Source organism: Vicugna pacos, chromosome 15 (genome assembly GCF_048564905.1).
Source record: "Vicugna pacos chromosome 15, VicPac4, whole genome shotgun sequence".
Taxonomy (NCBI): Eukaryota; Metazoa; Chordata; class Mammalia; order Artiodactyla; family Camelidae; genus Vicugna; species Vicugna pacos.
The window spans coordinates 47,716,478-47,729,436 of record NC_133001.1 but is presented as its reverse complement, the minus strand read 5'-3'; the positions used below and the strand labels follow the sequence as shown (position 1 = coordinate 47,729,436).

The 12,959-nt window shown below is 53.4% G+C and overlaps 1 long non-coding RNA gene across 4 annotated transcripts in view; it reads right to left on the bottom strand.

Annotated features, from left to right (window-relative positions):
• The window catches only part of LOC116283475 (uncharacterized), a 31,697-nt gene that overhangs the window by 18,307 nt on the left and 431 nt on the right, over positions 1-12,959 (bottom strand). For 2 of the 4 annotated variants that reach the window (XR_012059184.1, XR_012059183.1), the window contains exons 2-4: positions 11,632-11,769; positions 9,544-9,643; positions 5,807-8,459 (exon numbers count right to left, since the gene is read on the bottom strand). This is a non-coding gene — a long non-coding RNA (uncharacterized lncRNA). Of the gene's footprint in view, positions 1-5,806; positions 8,460-9,543; positions 9,644-11,631; positions 11,770-12,040; positions 12,154-12,959 lie in introns of those variants that run through there. The other 2 variants (XR_012059182.1, XR_004193082.2) reach the window with 2 other exon arrangements.

Sequence of the window (12,959 nt, the reverse complement as noted above, 5' to 3'; positions counted from 1 at the left end):
CACCGCCGGTATTAGTTTTCTATTGTTGCGTTAAAAATTACTACGAACTCAGCAGCTTCAAACAACACACATTTCTCATCTCATCTCTGGGGTCTGGATGTGGCTTAGCTGGATTTTTTGCTCGGGGTCTTACAAAGCTGTAATCAAGGCATGAGCTGGGCAGTGTTCTCCTCTGGAGGCTCAAGAGAGGAAGACTCTGCTTCTGAGTTCATGCATTTCCCTGCAGCTGCAGGAAGGATGCCCAGCTCTCTTGCTGTCAGCTGGAGGCCACTCCCTGATCTTAGCAGATGTCTGAGGTTCCTTGCCAGGTGGGCTTCCCTGACACTGTTGCTTACTCCATCAAGCCGGCAAAGGGAGGCTGTCAACCTGGGAAGGGCTCCATCCCTCTTTTAAGGGCTTTCACCTGATTAGGCCAGGCTCACACAGAATAATCTCTGCTTCGATGAACTCAGAATCAACTGATTCAGGATCTTAATGACACCTGCAAAATCCCTTTCCCTTTGCCATATTCTGTGAGGTGGGGCAAGTCCCAGGGCCCACCCTTACCCAAGGGGAGGGAACTATGGATTGAACACAGAGCGGGAAATCATGGGGCCACACTGGGGTCTGTCCACCAACCTGCCTGACTGCCTTCCTGAAGGGAGAAGCCTCAGGCAGCACAGGACAGCCCAGGGAGACACAGACTTCCCAGCGCAGGGTGGGGCAGGGCAGGGCTCCAAACCTCTGACCGGAGGGAGGGTTGACAGGGATGAAGCTGGAGTGCTTGTCGACCTGGGGTGTGGAGGAGGCTGAGAGAGAAGGATGGATGGGAAAAGAGGACCTGGGAGGAAGGTTGGCCTCTTGGGCAGCAGAAATAAGTGAGGGAAGGGTGGGGCAGCAGGCAAGGGTGTTGTCTGTGGGTTCCCTGGGATGGTCATTGAATTTCTCCATTTCCAGCTGAGAGGGCCCCGGAAGGGAGCCCCTCCTCACTTAACGTCAGCCTCTTACATGGGAGCCCTTTTTCTGCCCCGTCACCCTTGCCATCGGGGGGGCCCACACACCCCTGCTCCGCTCAGCATTCACAGGCACCCAGGAGGTCAGCTAAGGGGCAGCTGGGAGGGCACTGTATGTCCTCATAGAGGGACAGTGGGAGGATTGTCACAGGGCAGACGTGACCTCAGCCTGCTGGGCTCTGCTCATCCTGCTTCAGGGAAGAACACTGTCAAATAGAAACAAGCACCCACTATGCTGCGTCTCCTCCCACCACTGGGTTTGGACCAGGCAGGGGCCCTCTCGGCAGGGTCAGAAGGTCCAACGCCTGGGCCCTGGCCTGGGAGCCCGGGCTTTAGGTCTCTGTGTCCTACCGAGGGACAAGGCATGAGGAACTGGTGGCCCGGCAGGCATGAGCCCTGCATCTAGGACCCTGCCCTGCTCCCCTGCCCATCTCATTGCCCAGATCTTGAGAGCTTCTGTTTTCTCTGCTTCTGTACCTTGACTGCCTTTGATCCCTCTGTGCCTGCCGAGCTGCGGGCTGGATGGGGTACCTTTCTGCTCTGACTGGGCCAAGGAGGAGTCCCAGGCCTGTGCCACTCACCAGACCCTGGGCTCTGGGTCTGCAGCAATGTCCTCTCACATTCTGGCCTACTTGCCACTCACAGCCTAACCGGAGAGCTCCCAGGGCCAGCTCCACCCACCCCGGAACCAAGACCCCCAGCCTCTGCTGATGCTCTAAGCAAGCAAGATTTTAGAGCAAGACACATGCAGTCAGAGGAAGGGCCCTGGCACTGGGGATACCCCTCTGAGCCATTCTGGACCTGGCTTTCTCACGCACCAGGCCTTGGCACATGCCGATCCACTGCATCTGACTTTTGTACGCAGACCACAGAAATTAGCTTTGACTAATTTACTTAGAAAAGGATTTTCATGGAAGGATGTCAGGTGGCTCACTGGATTATCAGGACGGCTGGAGAAATGGGCTGGGAACAGGCAGGAACCAGGGAGTGAGCAGAGCTGGACAGAATCCCCCACGGGGACGGCAGGCTAGGACCTGCCACCCCTCGGTGGACACTGCTGGATTCTCCAGTCCCTTCAGCCTCTCTCTGAAGCCTTGTATCATGCCCTCCAGAGTCAAAGCCCCAGGGAGAAGGGTTTGACTGGTCAAGAGTAAGTCCCAATCATCACTCTGGCCAAGGAGCGAGGAGAGGATGGCAGCCCCCATCATCTTCTGTGGTGGGAGGAGGTGGGCTCGGCTTCCTGGAGAGGCCCTCCACCAGAGGAAGGGTGTAGGCACCACATTCTCAGGTTAGCTCCCCATCTTGGCCAACACTGGGGGCTCAGTACTGCCAGGGTGCACCAGACTATGCCGCAGGGGTTGAGGTCCCCCTGACTTGTCTCAGGATGGCTGGGAGGCAGGTCACTCTTTGGACCTGGCAGTGCACTATATGGTGACAGCAAGTGACTGTGCCTTGTCTAATCCCAGAACTGGGCCCCCAACCAAGCTGCCCAGGTCTCTGCTTCATGCCAAAGGTCCTGCATCTCTGATCTGTGTTCTATTACTCGGAATTTCGGACTTTTTCCATATTTGGTACCTGACTCACAGACTTAGGTTTAACTTAGTGCTTAGCTCCTCTAGCAAACGGCCACCCTCAGAGCCATCAAATGAGGGCTTTCTTCTGTGATTTTCAAAGATTCCCCATTAACTTGCTTGTTGGCACTGAATAAGGACACAGAGTTGTGTCCCCAGAGAATCCCTGGCCTAGGCTGGGCTGGGCTGGGGGTGAGCAACCCGGAGCAGCAGCCTCCCAGTTGCTGCCCTTGAAAGTGGCCAGCATCCGGGCCAGCAAGAGAGAGACTGTTCTCGCAGTCCCAGACCTACAGGCATCTCTTCTTTTCACTGCTCAGGACACGGGCCTGGGAAGGACTGGGCTGCCTGTCCCCGCCTCAGCTCTGCTCCGGCCTCCCGCCCCTACTGACTCGGCCTGCTTGCTCCAGGGGTCTGAGCGCTGAGCCTGAGCATGCAGTGGGGTCCGGCATCCCCACCCCTCCAACACCGTAAGGCTCTGGGGGCCCACGTAGTCGGGGAGCAGAGCCAAGAGGCTGCAGCTGTAAGAGGTTGTTCCTTTCGAGCCTGTCCAGACCCTGACAGAGGCTCAGACCCTCGGAAGGAGCAGAGGACCCCCAGGGCTTCTTGGATTGGCCAGCTAGCTGCCCACCTTAGGATGAGGAATTTGCCCTCCAAGTGAGGGGATCAGATTGCACATTCCTGGGGCCTGAGTCACTCCTGGCTTCTGCTCCAGCGTTCAGGAATGTGTTTATGCTGCCGGCTGGGAGGGCAGCTGAGGGCCTAAGAGGGATTGCACAGGCCCTGTGTCTGTTCACTCCATATCCGGCTGGCTTGGGTGAGGGATGAGGGGCTCTCTCAAGGATGGGGGTAGAGGGCAAGGCTGTGACCTCCAGAGCTACTGTGATGACGTTCTGTGTGGGCCCCAGAGGACCAGAGGAGGGGAGGGCCAGACTCAGGCTGGAATGGAAGCGTTTGTCTTGTCCAGAGCTGGCTTGAACTTGATCCCAAGGGACAGAGAGTGGAGAGTGGCCAGTCCAAGCAGAGCCTCCCCTGCGGTGACCCTGGGAAAGGAACTTGCTACCCCACCATCTCCTTCCGTGGAGGACAACCTCCCAGAGCGTGCAGAGGGCTTGGGGCAGCTCTGGCTGCTCCGGGCTTCGCCTTCAGAGTAGTGGCTGTGAGTCCCAGCCCCTCACCTCCGCCCCATCCAGGGCTCTCTTTTTCTGTCTCTGATGTGGGCCACGCAGCTGTGGAGAGAGCCCACACACACTTCAGCATCACTGGCTGCTGTCATATTCAGGTAGGCCCCGCGCTAAGGTCTTTACACAGTGCGGCCCTGGTTTGCCTAGGACAGTCTTGGGATGCTGAACGATTATTAATAATGACTCCTTGCACTCTCAGAAGTGTCCTGCTCTGAAAGATAAGTATATGTTTGCTCAAATTTTATAGGTATTGTTTTATTTAATCCCCACAATGCCCTACAAGAGGGAAACTGCTAATAGCCACGATTTTATGATGCAGAAATAAAGGCTTAAGGAAGATAAGTAACTTGCCCAGGGTCATAGTTAGAAGTGGCAGATCCAGAAACCGGGGCCTCAGCTCGTGACTTCAAAGCCCTGTGCTTCGCCACGACACCAAACTTTCCCTACTAAAATCCTTTGATGCTTTGAAGGACTGAGAATCTAGTATCTCCAAATAGTAGAGAAATAACAATTAATTAAAGTCCTGGAGTTATCTTGGCTCTCTCCCCGGCCCCACACTTTGGCCATCTTTGCCAGGTTGTTCCCTCTCTGAGAGATGGTGTGGACAAATCTGATTTGCTTCTTGGCAGCGGCAGCGTCATTAAGCATCATTACTATCAGATGAACAAGCATCATGGCACCACCTGCGTGCCGGGTATTGCACAAGGTATGATCATCTTATGCTCCCACTGACCCTGCAAGTTGGGCATTACGGTCCTCCTTCCATGGAAGGAAAGTCCAGAGGGCATACATCTGGGAGGAGGCAGAGCTAGGTCTAGAACTTGGGATCCTAGCTTTGAGCTGAGGGAACTCTCCCCGGTGCACCATTTTAGTGCATGCACTACAGAAGCACGGTATGGGTTGCCATTTGGGCTACAAGGGAATGTGGTTCCAGCAGGCCTATGGCAGACAAATGGCTAAACCACATGTAGGGACCCACAAATCCTCAAGGCCCCCAGGCATGCTGGCTACCAAGGAGCCAAGGTCATCTTGCCCAAAAGGACAGAAATAAACCCTTTGAGTTGGTCTGACCATACACAGATGAGCTTCACTTGAGGATACATTACATTCAAGAGGTTTTCACATAGTATTTTCCCTTCTTTGGTGGGAAAGATCAGATGTCTTTTAGAACAGAGAATGGCTACATTTCAGGTGGAGCACAAGCCATGGCTGAAGCCCAAACCTCCCTGCTGCAGTTTCTGCACCCAGAGATCGTCACACTGTAACATAGAGCCTCTTCCCCACCAACACGCTGGCCTCAGGGGAAGAAGAAATAAAAACAAGCACATTCCAGATGCTCTAGGGAAAATGGGATTTGGGAAAAGGATGTTTGTTCAAAATCTACCAAAAATAGAGAACCAAGAAGAGGAAGAAGCAACCTCTTGACCCACTTGAAAAAGTTATTTCCGGGACGGACTTCCTAAGTAATGGACCATGTCCAAAAAGAAAAGCCAATGGCTTTGACAATGTAAAAATGTACCGCTTTGCTATAAAAACCATCAAAAACAAACATAAAAGTAATCAACACACTCAAACACATATGCCACAAATGTTACAAGGGCAATGGATAGAGAGCTCATTAAATGATTTTTGCATAAATTCATCAAAACCTTGTTAGAAAAACAGGCAAAGGAAGCAGGTGATTGACCCTTCCAAATTTTAAAATGGCTTAATAATTATGAACGTTTTTGTTTTGTTGATAATCACATAAGTTATGATTCTGAAATACCATTATTTGCCTTTTGGATTATAGGATTTGCTTTACTGGTATTGCCATAAGCTGGTACAGACTCACGGCACCGGCCCTCTTAGACCTGCGCTGGTGGCAGCCTGTAAATAAGCCAGGGGTGTCCCTTCTAGGAACACTATCACAGAACGTATCAAAGCTATTTAACTAGGACACTTAAATACCTGGGCGTTTTCTCTGAGGAAATAATTAGAAATTCAAACAAAAATTACAGACAAAGATGGTCAAGAAAGGGAATGTGCAATAGCAAAAAACGGAAGTCCAGGTGTTCCAAAATAGGTAAATAATTAATATATTATAGTACAGCTATGTGACGACACGGCCCTTCAAAATGGTATTATTGAAGCATGTCTGTGCAACGGGAAAAGAACTATGAAACATTAAGCAGCAAAGCAATGATATGATCCCAATGTTAAAAAGCATATGTACTTATATGAATGACACGGCCGTAGAGAAACATGACAACCATCAACCACGTAAACCAGTGGCAGGAAGAGTAAGTCATGCTGATGTCCCTTCAGGCACGATTTCTGAAGCATATAAGCTGGGACTATCCCCTGCCCTCCGAGGGGCAGGTACGCATGTCATGAGACCATTTCATTTTTCAGAAGATGGAGGCGGGACTGAGCATGGGGCAGGAGCTTGAGGGAAGGTTCTCTGTGCTTTTCTATATTTTCAAAAATTTATAAGGGAGAAGGGTATAGCTCAGTGGTAGAATATGTGCTTAGGATGCACAAGGTCCTGGGTTCAATCCACAGTCCCTCCATTAAATAAATAAACAAATATTTATATATCAGGTTTATATTACGTCCATAGTTGGAAAAATGATAAAGGTTACTTTAAAAATAATATGCATTCTTTCATTTCTTACTAAAGGAAAAGGTCATCTGAGTTATTTCAAATCAATTTTTCCACTGGCAGCTCACAAGCCGGAGGGTCCCAGTTCCCTCATGGGAGTGTAGTGTGGCCCGGCATGGGGCCTGGCAGTCTGTCTGCCCCTCCTCTGCGTGCCCTCAGAAAGCAAGTTGACCAATAGGCACGCAGGGCAGATCCACAGGATATCTCTCCTAAGGGGGCTTTCCCTGGGTCCCTTTGGCCTCAGTGCTGCTGCAAGGTCCCAAGCTCAGGTAGGCTCTACATTCTGAGAACCTGACTTCTCCAGGGTGAGGGCTGCCAGGTGGAGAAAGGCCGGGGTGTCCATCTCATAACTTCCCTTGGGGACCAGATGCTGCCAATCAAGGCAAGGGACCGAGGACCAAAGCCACTGTTACCCAGTGCTGTCCTCTCCGTCCCTGTCCACCCAGGCACTGAGTGTTCCTCCTGAGGCTCCCCTCCTCAGCCCTAACTCCACCCTGGGGCCACAAAAGAAGACCCCAACCCCTCCTGGATGGATTCAGCATTTGTGGACGATGAGCACATCACCATCAGAGCCTTCTCTTCTCCAGTTGTCACACCCAGTTCCTCCAGCCCTTCCTCAGGCAGCCCCTGAGGGTCCTCACCTACTTGCTCTCAACTGAACACACTGCAGGATCTGACTGCGTGGGGTAGAGCCAGGCTCCAACCTCCTCATTCTGGACGCTAAACACCCACTGAATGGGACCTAAATGGTGAGTGTTCCTGAAGGTTCCTCATGCATCCCCTCCTGTAGAGCCTGCTGTCCACCAAACTCCCAATCCACGGGTGTCCGGGAGGGTGACAGCATCAGGGCCAGTGCCCAGATCAGCTCTGGGGACCTGCTCCTCGTGGACGCAGTGACCTCAGGAGGTCGTCTGAGCTGCAGTGTTGGACTCCACGACTGCACTAGGAGTCAGGAGACCAAGTCGGCCTCTGTCTTTGCCTCCAAGTCACCACTTGATCTTGGTGAGACTCTCAGCTTCTCTGTCCTCCATCTGCTCATCTCTAACACGAGGCATTAGTTCTGCTGCCTGCCTCTTGTGAGGACCTACGCAGGCTGTGTAGACCGGATCAGTGGTCTATAGGATCCATGCGGTCTCTGAGGGAGGGAGTTGATTCCAGGACTTAACGGCCAGCAGCACCTGGAAGCCTCCCCTTTCCCTGAACCCCAGGCCATCTCCTCGGGGCCCTCCAGCGCTCTCTGCCTGACCACAGAGTTCCGTAGGCTTTCGCTGGGTCCTCAGCTGCTTCAGCTGTTTGGTAGCTGCTAACGACCCTCACCCTCTTGTGCCCCAAGCTCTGTTTGGGAGACATGGAGTTACTGGGAGTGGAGAAACATTCCAAAGGCTCTGGAAGGACTTGAGCTCCTCTCTGGGAGTGCCGGGGCACGTCCAGAGCACTTGTCTGGTTGCTCTGCTCTGGCTCCCCTTGGAGGTGGGGGTGAGCACTGCCACAGGCTACTGAGGGGCCTATCTGGACCAGACCCATCTCTGGTTGACCCTGGACATAGACTGAGGGACAAGGCCTTGGATGCGGGGGCAGGTGGGGAATGATGTGTGGGGGCAGTGAGGGGATGATGTGCAAAGAAGTCTGGCAGCTGAGGCTGTCCGATTTCCAAGTGCCACGATGAACCACATGTGTTATCTTGAAGGTAGATCCAAAAGCCTCAAGTTCCAGGATCACAAACACCCTGGACCCTGACATGTAAAAGACGGAGAATTCTAGGTGCCGTACATCTTATGGTTCTGAGACGTTGTTCTTAGGATCAGCATGCCCTGGCTGCCCTCCTCCACAATAACACGTTCCATACAAACCCAAGGGGGCCCTGCCTCGCCTTACTTGAAGCCAGCCACTTCTGCCCGGATGGTGCACAACAATCCTGTCGCCAGGAAACCAGGGTTGAGTTCTCCAAAGGGAGGTGCTTATCAGTCACCCCAGAACAGGGCCTGCGCACACTAAACATGGTCCTGGAGAAGCTCAGCAGCTCTGTCTGGCGCGGCGCTCCCAGCACAGGATGCTCTCCCTGGGCGGGTCCCTGGGGAGGTTGGGAGCTGGAGTCAGCCTCGCCCCAGGACAGGCCCTAGTTTTTGTGAAGGAGACACTTCTGCAGGTCACAGAGTTTAACGTCCCCCTCGTGATGATGACAAGGGCGGGGCAGGCCACTAGGTATGTCCCTGAATCTCTGCAGCAAGTACAGCAGCCTCTACAGGGAGGCTCGGCCTCACCCTGCCTGGGGGAGACAGAGCCCCGCGCAGCCTGCCGGGAGGGTATGGCTGCCCAAAGGACAGAGGCACAGCAGGGGTGGCTCCTTGCCCTGGGGGGCTGACTGGGCGCATCAGCTCCTCTTACGGGTGTGCAGCCCAGAATGTTCCCAGGGCCTCAGAGCCCTCCGGCCCATTCCCTGTCCCCACCCATGCCTGGGACAGCAGCCCAGAGCTGCCTAGAGCAGGGCCTTATCAGCAGGGCAGGAGGCTGGGGGGGTGTGGATGGGAAGCAGAATGGGGAGTTGCCTTAAACACTGAGGTTAAGGATGAGGTCGGCATTCAAGGACCCACACCTGACCCAACTGCTTTCTCCAAAGTAACTTGGACCTCTCACTGAGCCCCATCCAGGCCCAGATGCTTCTACTTAATGTCCACAGTTCTGCTTAGCACTGAGTTGGGGGCAGAAGCTGGTCCTCCTCCAGCCCCGGCACAGATGCTGGCTGCTGGGCAGGGGTCCTGAGGCTAAATGCCACTGCAGAAGGCGGAACATCCCTGGGTCCAGGAGGACTGGGTGTGATCGCTGCAGGGTCAGGGGAAATGGCTGCTTCCCTATGAGCAGAGAGCCCAGTGTCAACATGGACATAGCCACACACACTTACCCCTTAGCTGCTAGAGGACAGGGACCCAGAACTGGATGTTTGGGTCCCATCAGTGAAAGCGGTTCCATGATGGGCCCAGAGGAGAGGAGGGATGTTGGGAAACCAGAGAACTGGTGACCAAGTGCTGTGACAGTCTCTGTCCCAAGAGGGGAAGCGTGGACGTGCCCAAGCGGAAGGCTCTCCCTCCAGCCATGGGGTCACGGTGTGAGGAGATTGATGCTGGGCTCACCTGGAGTCCTCCCTCCAGATCACTCACCTACCCAGTGCGTGGCCTCCCTGCAAGGTCCGGTACCAGAGGAGCTCAGACAGCTGGGTGTTGGGGCCCCGGCTAGCTCTAGGATCCATATTGTTCACAGCTGGGAAAGGAATTATGGGGGGCAGATGCTGTGAGGATTTCATGCCCCAGATCTATCGAGAGAAAGATGACTGAAGGTCCTGTGGGTGCTGGAGCCCCCAGCAGCCCCAACTGGATCAGCGGGTCCCAGGTGCCTGGTACAGAACTGGCACTCCGTCAACATCATGAATGAATAAATGAATGAGGCAAAGGCATCAGAGGCCACCCAGGTCTCAGCAGTTCTCAGGCTGCCCCTGTTTGAACTGCCTCCACCCCTTTCTGCAATACACCATATTTACCCTGGGACAGAGATCCTGAGTGCCAGCAAGCGTGGCAGCTCCTAGCAGGGTAGAGCCCGAGGGAGGAACACCGGGGTAGGATGGTCATGCTGGAGGCCTGGAAACAGTCAGCCAGGTTCTAATAGTTTACAGCTGCTCTCACAATACAGGAGGCAGAGTCCAAGCCTGCCCCCGCCACTGAAGAGGGACGTCTCCATCTGCACCTGTGTCCCTGTGATGCCACCAGCCCCTCCCTCCATGAGAGCTGCCAAGAGAAGAGAGACCTTTGTCATCTTCGTGGGACAAGAAACAGCCCTCCTGTGGCACACTCTCTCCTGCTTTACAGAAAAAGGGCCAAGTCTGGCTTGAAGCCACCCATCACCAGGCCACACAGAGCCTCAAACATGAATGTGGCCTCCAGCCCCCAGAGACCCACAGCCATTTAGAATCTGGGAGCCCCGAGAATCAGAAGCTGCCAGAGTGTTTGCTGTCAGACTTGCACCAGGCCACACGTGCAGCCTGCTGCCCTCTGGCTGCTTGGAGCCCTGTGTGATCTCGTCTAAGATTTCCGAGCAGGAGCACAGCCACGGCGGCTATGTGGGCGAGACTGTGAAATCTGACACTAACTGGTGGGTCCGGCGGTAGGTGGTGTGTGTGGATTTTCAACAGTGGGCTGTGATGTTGAAAATCCACTTGGATAAACCAGGATGATCTTATCTCAAAATACTTATTTAATTACATCGATAAAGACCCCATATCCAGAACATTTGCAGGTTGTGGGGGTTAACATGTAGACTATCTTGGAGAGCCATGACTCAACTTACAACACAGCAGTTCATGACACACCCCAAGTATTTACACTGAGCCATGCGGCCCTGTGGGATCTGGGCCCTCTCATCTCACCTCCCCTCCTCACATGTTTCGACACTCTTTGCTTTGCCATCCTGGAATGCCCCGTCTCTCTCCCCTCCTTCCCCTTTTCCTCCCATTCTTCTCCTGGAAAACTTCTAGTCATCCTCCAAGATCCCAGGTCCTCTGAGAAACTTATGTTGATCTCCCTCCTCCCTGCAACCCATATACACAGGCAAAGTGGTCCCTTCTTCCTCTCTATACTCCATCCTCCCCACCATCAAAGTATTCCTCCCACTGTGTTTGAAGTACCCTGTTCCTTGTTTGTCCCCACACGAGTCTGGGCTCCTTCAGAGCCTGGTGTCTTTTCATCATTGCCATTCCCTGGATAGGCCCTGGAGATGCCCCATGAAGTCCTGAAGCAGCCACTTTGGCAAACTGGACTCTGGGTAGGATTTGGGCCACTTGAGTGTGTCTGGGGTCCAGCTCAGGGCCTCCCTCATGGACACATAAAGTGTCTGAGTCTGCATCACTGCTAATCTCCACCTGAAGAGGGAGGCCCACAGGAGGCAAGGCTGTAAGACCTGCCACCCGAAGGTGCCTCCTCCCCCACCCCAGGGCCCCTGAGCTCCCTCCATGTTCATGGTGTGGCCCTGAAACATGAGCTTTACAGGCCATGGGCAGCACAAGGCCCTTGGCCTCAGCCCCGGACATTTTCCACCAGCCCAGCAGGAAACAGGCTTCAGTTCTGGGACTCTAGAGCAAAAGATCACTTCCAGGGCCAGGTGGCCATGGCAACATCACCGCTTCCCGCCCTCACCCTTCCCCAGCAGCCTCAGACTAGTGAAGGGTCCTCATAAACTCTGATTTTATCCAAATTTACCTTTTCAGCCTAAGGGAGGTCTTGTGCTTTCTGTTGCGCGCTGGCCAGATTTCCAGGTGTCCTGGGTGATCTTGGATCTGCCGCTGACTTGCTGGGGGTTCTAGCAAGGTCCTGAGACTTCTGCCTCCATTTTCTCAGCTGCAAAAGAAGAAAGCTGATTTCGAAGAGAGCTGATCAAAACTGGGCTGTAGGAACCTTAGGGATTCCCCAGACATTAGAGTACTTTCGCCAAGCAAAATATTTTGCCTGGAGAAAACTTCTGATTGATTTTTTTATGTCAGAGCTCTGGGCAAGATTTTTTTTTTTCTAGGAAAAAATAAAAGAAGGATTTTCACTGATTAAAAAAAAGTTCTGAAAACTACTGGATATGATTTCTATGCATTTAGAAATCCAAACAGTGTGCACTCACACTGTAGTAGGTTCTCAAAGATTAGGTCTGGGAGAATTCAAGGGAAGAGAGCCGCTTTCTGTTTCCCAGCCCATAAACTGCGTGGTTGTTTTCATGACTCTTATTTATCTTTCCCAGGCATGGCCAGAGGGCCTGGCAGCCTCCTTAGCAGGGGCCCCACTGCCTCAGTGCCTGGAGCATGGCTCAGCCCCGGGTGGTTAGAAAGACAAAAATGGGGACACCCCCCCGAGGTCCCCACTTGCAGTGAAGTAAGTGTCAATGTCTGAATTTCTCTTATGTAAGACTAACTTCTTTGCATATATCATTGTGCAATTTAAGCTCTTCTTTCAAACCTCCCTCTTCCTTCTCCAGGGGCTGCTGAGATGGTTAGCTGAGCTTCTCCCTGGCAGGGGGTCCTGGATGCCTGAGAGAAAGGGGACTGATACTGGGGAGGTGAGGGGTGGGGTGGGGAGTGGTGGGAATGGGTAGCGGGTGGAAATTCAAGACGGGCACAGGAACCCAAAGTCTGAGTCCTGTCCCTTGGGGTCTGCGGCCTGCTGGAGAGATTGCTAAACCCTGGTGGAAAAATTCTTATTTTTCTGCTTAGACCCCTGGCATCCAATTCAGGCCAGTAGCAGAGGCTGTTGAGATTCTGAAACAGGAAATGGGGCAAGAAGATGGAAGAGCTGTCACAGCCCAGGGCCGAGTGAGGACACAGCTGTTCCAGCATGTCTCATACTCCCTGCTACCCTGGTGCCAGGGAAATACATCCTGTGTGGGCAATCCTGCCAGCCACTGTGAGCCACCTGGACTCATGCCCAGTTGGGGACATAGGTCTGCATCACCCCAACTGTCCTGGCCACCCAAGTCAAATGAGATTTGGGAACTTTAAAATCAGATTTGGATACTTACCAAACCAGGGCTCTTTCTCAGGGGAGAG